Here is a 5731-nt window from a genome sequence, read left to right on the forward strand (position 1 = left end):
GGCGAGGCAGCAGCTGCTAACCGAAGCAAAAGCCGGGCATAAATCTCCAATAAATCTTAAATACATATTGCGCTGCCTGGCCGGGCTCCACTTCTGGCCCAAGAAATACATATTATGCGAAAAGTATCGCTCAATCGGGCTATCTGCCACTATGGGAGAACTCCGCCCGCTCAACACCTGCCAGCCATTTCTCTTCTATATCTGTGGGGTGGCCTTGGGGTTTTATTACGATATAATATTTTATTTTGTACCTTTAGATGTTCGGATATTTGGCTCCTCGCTACATTTGAGTTTCAACCCTTTTTTTGGGCGCAAACTTTTTGCCGGTCCACAGTGAAAAGCCCACAGAATGTGTAAATTTGCCTGAGCCGTTTGTTGTGTTTTGTCACCGGAATTGCTGAGCTGTGCCGATTCCCGGGGAACCGAAGGAGTGGGCTAGTGACCCGGCAGTGGCTCTGGATTTTCGGCTATTTGTGCGTTTGACAAAGGTAATAAAAGGAGCCTTTGGCTTTTGAAGCCCCGTCGCCTGCTTGTTGATTTTTTTGTTCTGTTTGTTCAGCTCAAAGCTATAAAACATATACAAATATATACGGAAAATGTATTTTTATTTTATTTTATTTTATTTTGTTTTGTTGCTGTTTGTTTACATCATTTTTTGGGCGAGCAAACATGCGCTGGCATTTTCCGTTTCTGTTTGTGTTCTGTGGGCTTAAATGTGTTTGTTTCTAATTAAAATTAAAAGGTTTCTGTGGCTGACAACTGCGTGAAAGAAATTACAAATGTCAGGCACATATCTATAACTTAAAGCTCTGGTTAGAGGTGCAAATGGGGTGCATGGTAATTGGCACTGCACTCAATGATCCATTAATTTAGCCAGAGAACTCTTCAATCAGCCCGCAAAGGAAGCGGAAAAGCCGGCAAAAATTAGAGCTCATGTGGCACTGGATTCAAGGGGTTGTTGCAGCAACAAGTTGAAGCCACCTTGATTGCAATTAGTAGCATTCTCCGACTTTGTTGCCACCTTAATGAAATGAAAACAAAGTTGAAAAAAGGTAATGAAAACGACGGGGCGAGGAGAATTTCAAGTCAAGGCGCCACTTCATGGCAACGCTTTGAGGAGGACTCGTTGATAAGGATCCCAGTCCACAAAGTCAACTTCTTAAGTTGTAAGCTTTGTTTCGCTTGGTGGGAGTGGGCCAATATGAACAGCAGCTGTAATGGATTATCTCTAGGTTTTAGCAAATAAATTGCACTGCTCAGAAAATCAGATCTTTTTATATCTTTTAAATACCCCCCTAGTATTTAAGAACATATACAACAGAAGCGTTTGCAGAATTCAGCAACTAAAGTTTATTTTCCATTTTGTTTTTTACCTAACTGATTAGGACATTAAATATAAATCAATAAATTAAATTAAACTAAACTGAACAAAAATTAAAAGATTCATTAATCCTAGAAAATCCTTTTATAATAAACCAAGCAACTGCGGTAAATGCTGACGCTAGACTATTAATTAAAAATAATATGGAAATGAAAAGTGATTTTAAAAACTTTCTCAAAACAAATTCCAAGGGATCTTAACTTGTATTTACCCTGATAAATATTCGGATAAATATACCAAAGTAGCTGCAAATGATCATCGGAGGTGCTTGCACGGAAGGACTTCGAACCATTTAGCCCCCCTGCTTAACATCCAATAACAGTATCAGGGACTTCATGCGATTTTGATTGCCAGATTCAACTGCCACTTGTTGGTGCAAGTATTACCCCGCTGCCAAAGCAATTGCTTAAAGTGAAAAGGGTGCGGATGATGCACGCACAAATGGGCACCCCAAACAAAGTCCGACTTGATTCCACCCCAAGAAATAATAATGCGAAATAAAGTAAATGCTGCTCACAAATTTCCAATTGAACGTAATGGTCGATGGGGGCGTGGATGCGATGGCCATAAAGGAACGCTCTTAACACCTCTGTGCGACTGTCTTACCAGCGGGGAATTGGTCCGCCGCCTAATGTCTTGAAGAATTTCAAGTCCCACAGCAAATTAAAATTAATGCAGAGCCCGTGGACAACGAGGATTGCCGAGGCAGCAGCAGATGTTGCAGTCGAAACTGGGCGAGTCATAAATTATTCAGGACACTTGTCAGCTCCAACTGGCAAGTATCAGGAACAGAACTCAGTTCTTTGGACATCCCAACACATGTCGCTGATGGGGACTTCAAACTTAATCCCGAATAGATATCGGATGGGTTAAATTGCAAATTGAATTCTATCAAATTTAAGCCTTGACCTTGTCGAGGATGAAAGGCATGTAGCAAACTTTATAATCCCCATAAATTTCGTTCGTCTCATTGAACTCGGACTATCGCATTCGGTCAGCTTGGCTTCATATTTTACCGTGGGTGTTTTTCGGGGGGTTTCTTTTATTATTCCGGGTGTTGGTAATTAAATTTGTCATCATACTCAGCTGGCAATTGGTCGTGGGTCAACGGTCATAAAAACTGACGCCCAAAAGTAGGCAAGTGGCCCAAGAGCCAACGAAAGCGAATTTCACCAACGAAGAGTACTCTCTCTTACTTTCTCTTTGGCTCTTATTTTTGGGGGTGCGAAGCTTTTGTCCCAAAGCTCACTTTGCATATTCTTGCAAGCTCGCCGTTTGATTCCATTTCTGTTTCTGTTACTATACTTTCCGTCCTTCGCTGTTAATGATGCGTTAAATTTAAATGGCCATAACAATTAACGATAATTGCTTTTGAAGTTATTGTCTATAATGATATTTAGAGTTGTACGGAGGAGTTTGAAATATTTACATACTTATGAATGCCATTATGCTAACAGTTATGGCAGCCATTACCCCTTACCTCCTTCGATATCTTAATCGGGAAATTCGGAAAACTGGGAAAAGCCCTCGCTTTATGGCAAGGAGGTCACCCCGAAGTGCACTTGTTGCAATAAATAAATAATTATACCCGTTACTCGTAGAGTAAAAGGGTATACTAGATTCGTCGGAAAGTATGTAACAGGCAGAAGGAAGCGTTTCCGACCCCATAAAGTATATATATTCTTGATCAGGATCACTAGCCGAGTCGATCTAGCCATGTCCGTCTGTCCGTCTGTCCGTCTGTCCGTCTGTCCGTCTGTCCGTCTGTCTGTCCGTCCGGATGAACGCTGAGATCTTGGAAACTATAAGAGCTAGGCTATTGAGATTAGGCGTGCAGATTCCTGAGCTTCTTACGCAGCGCAAGTTTGTTTCAGCAGAGTGCCACGCCCACTCTAACGCCCACAAACCGCCCAAAACTGAGGCTCCTACAGTTTTCATGCTAGAATAAAATTTTTAACTGAAATGTATTGTTCTCATCAATACCTATCGATTGACCCAAAAAAAAGTTTGCCACGCCCACTTGAACGCCCACAAACCGCCCACAAACTTCAAAAAATCGTAAATATGAACGCAGATATCTCGGAAAATATCAAAGATAGAGAAATGGGAATTCAGATTTAGATTCCGTAGGCTTGAGCGCAGCGCAGGTTTGTCACGCGAATATGCCACGCCCACTCTAACGCCCACAAACCGCCCAAGCCTGTGGCGCCCACAATATTCATGCTAGATACAAAATTTTAACTGAAATGTATTGGTCTTGTCAATACCTATCGATTGATCCAAAAATAACTTTGCCACGCCCACTCTAACGCCCACAACGCTTAAATCTGTCTACCGCCGGTAGGTGGCGCATTTCAACCTCGCTTTGCTGCATATCTCCATTTTCCTTTGGTCCTTTTAGCTGAGTAACGGGTATCTGATAGTCGAGGTACTCGACTATAGCGTTCTTCCTTGTTTTTATTGCAGTTTCGGTGAGTTTGAGGTAGCACAAGCAACTAAGCAACTAGCAAAACATGGATTAAATTACCCCGCAATCGAAGTTCGAAACAAACAGAAACGATTGCAATTTTCTGGGGGAGGGTCGGCTGGGAGTCCTTTGGCAACATTTATGAAACAGTTCCCCCACCACCCTTCAAATTCATTTCAATTCAATTGCCCGCCCACGCTTCGGATACGTAACGCAATAAATTATCAAGGTACCGAAAAAGACCACACGTGGAAGGGCTCAAATTCAGGGGAGAATATAGAGGGGTGGTAGATGGGGGAAGCGTCCTCGAGGAGGCAACGTCAAAGGTTAGTTTATGCCTCTACCCAATTCAAAACACAATAAATACTGCAAGTGGGCGTCAGTTCTGTTTGTTTGCCAGCTCTGTGCTCTCCGATATCAACAAGAAATTCAAATAAATGCATTTTAATGCCAGCAGCCTTAGCCGAGTGTGGACGCTTTAAAAGCTTTCAAATAGAATAATTTATTTCCCTCTCTGGAGGCGATTCTGTAACGTGGGCGGTGGGCGATGGGTGTGGGAATGGGCTGGAAATGGGTGGTGTGCCACTGTCGATACCGCCTCACATTGATGTGTTAATTGCCGCAATTCCAAGGAGGCCAAGGAAACAGGCAATCAGATAGACCAGGGTTGCCTATCGCTCTGCGGATCCATACTAATTAAATTTGCTGATTTAATACAATTTATTGCCTCAACTTACCGATTATCTGCCTGGCAATCGCACATTCTTTGAGCCCTTATATCTCTGAAATTCTCATAATAAGCTCTGACAACCCTAAAGGCAATTTCCGTTGCCTTGCATGCACCATCACCCCCAATAATTCTTACACATTTTGTGTTAAAGTATTTTCCTATTCCTTTTTTTTTCGATCTTCGCCTTCCTGAAACAATGCCTTTTATCTTGGCTCTTACACATTTTATTTTTCTCTTTTCCATTCAGCTTTGACATAAGAACACACACACAGTTAAGCGTGGAAACGCACATGGAAGCAGAGGCTGAGACGCTTGCATATTGGGGTGGACCATTATTTCTACTTAGGATAACAAACCTACAGCCTATTTGGGAATCTTAAAAAAATATAAAATACACATTTTTATTTTTCCCAATTGAGGAAATGTTATTACTGTTTGCACTTATATTTTATTAATACTTTAAGTTTTTGTACCAAAAAATGGATATAATAAATAGTTAGGATAAGTGTTTAATGTAAATCAATTATTCTCACAGTTATAAAAATTAAGTTCTTCTTTGCAAAATCTTTTTAGGCACTTAAAGTACCAGAATTGTGGTGTTAAATCAAAAATAATGATTATTAAAACTAAAAGCATTAAGTTCTTTATTTTAAAAAATATAATTTGGGACTTAAAATTCCAGAAACAAAATACCAAACTATTAATTGACAATCATTTATTAAACATTTTGTCGAAAGCCTATCTGGTTTCACTGAAATTCAAAAAGCATTCCCTTTTCTGGGCAACCCCAAAAGAAAACTTATAGGCAGTCTGCCTGCCGCCCTGGTATTTCCCGCCACCTTGGGTTCAGAATGCAAGCCAGTATGCATGTCTGCACTAGATACGATACTACAACTAAATACTTAATTTTGCTCTTTGCCGTTGCCTTTGATTCTTTTAATTTTCCACAGCATAAGGGACTTTGGATGGGGTAGGGTAACTAATACAGATGTCTGCGTTGTCTGGCAGTACCTACGGCCTACGCACGCACACACCCACACCAAGGAGACGGAGAGGGGGGTTCCAAATGTGGGCGGGATTTGGGAGACGGGGTGTCTGGCTGCCTGGCTGACTGGAAGACAGCTGTTCGCAGCAATGGGTTCGATGCAACTGC

Source organism: Drosophila subpulchrella, unplaced genomic scaffold, assembly GCF_014743375.2.
Source record: "Drosophila subpulchrella strain 33 F10 #4 breed RU33 unplaced genomic scaffold, RU_Dsub_v1.1 Primary Assembly Seq354, whole genome shotgun sequence".
Lineage (NCBI taxonomy): Eukaryota > Metazoa > Arthropoda > Insecta > Diptera > Drosophilidae > Drosophila > Drosophila subpulchrella.